General features: G+C 39.0%; 1 long non-coding RNA gene across 1 annotated transcript; it reads right to left on the bottom strand.

Annotated features, from left to right (window-relative positions):
* On the bottom strand, positions 1 to 476 carry LOC112094779. The gene is made up of 2 exons (XR_002903677.1): positions 313 to 476; positions 1 to 210 (listed from the first exon to the last, which is right to left on the bottom strand). It is a non-coding gene; the product is annotated as an uncharacterized LOC112094779 (long non-coding RNA).
* Positions 477 to 495: the final 19 nt, after the last annotated feature.

Here is a 495-nt window from a genome sequence, read left to right as displayed (position 1 = left end):
CTAGGAAAATTATCGAAGGCTAGTACGGATTAAATGAGGATTATGTCTTGCATCGGAATCGATGAACAGAAACGTAAGTACTATGTGCAACGGATAAACGCAAGACCTGAAAAATGAATGTAAAAGTAGTAACCTCAGAAAGAGGAAGACCAAATGTTGATCCAGAAAGTGTCGCTTTAACTGTATCAGGCGCACCAAGAAGAGGAGCTCCTGCGATCAATCCCACAATATTTAAACCATTAATTAGTACGCACAACCACACAAGCAATTAAACATTTCGTGCAAGTGGGTTTAGGATGAAATAAGCCATACCAACAGCAAAATAGGCATGAATATGTTCGTCCAGCCATTCGTTGTAATGTTTTGGTGCAATTTCCAGCTTTAACCATTCCAAGAAGTACAGGAATACATTATTTCCCAATGAATGAGCAAATACTAATGAGGGGCCTCCACGGAGTTTTAATGCAGTTTCAAATGTCAACCTGCAAAGAAAAA

This window comes from Morus notabilis, unplaced genomic scaffold, assembly GCF_000414095.1.
Source record: "Morus notabilis unplaced genomic scaffold, ASM41409v2 C11210135, whole genome shotgun sequence".
NCBI lineage: Eukaryota > Viridiplantae > Streptophyta > Magnoliopsida > Rosales > Moraceae > Morus > Morus notabilis.
The sequence above is the reverse complement of the archived record's forward strand: the minus strand, read 5'-3'. Positions and strand labels throughout refer to the sequence as shown.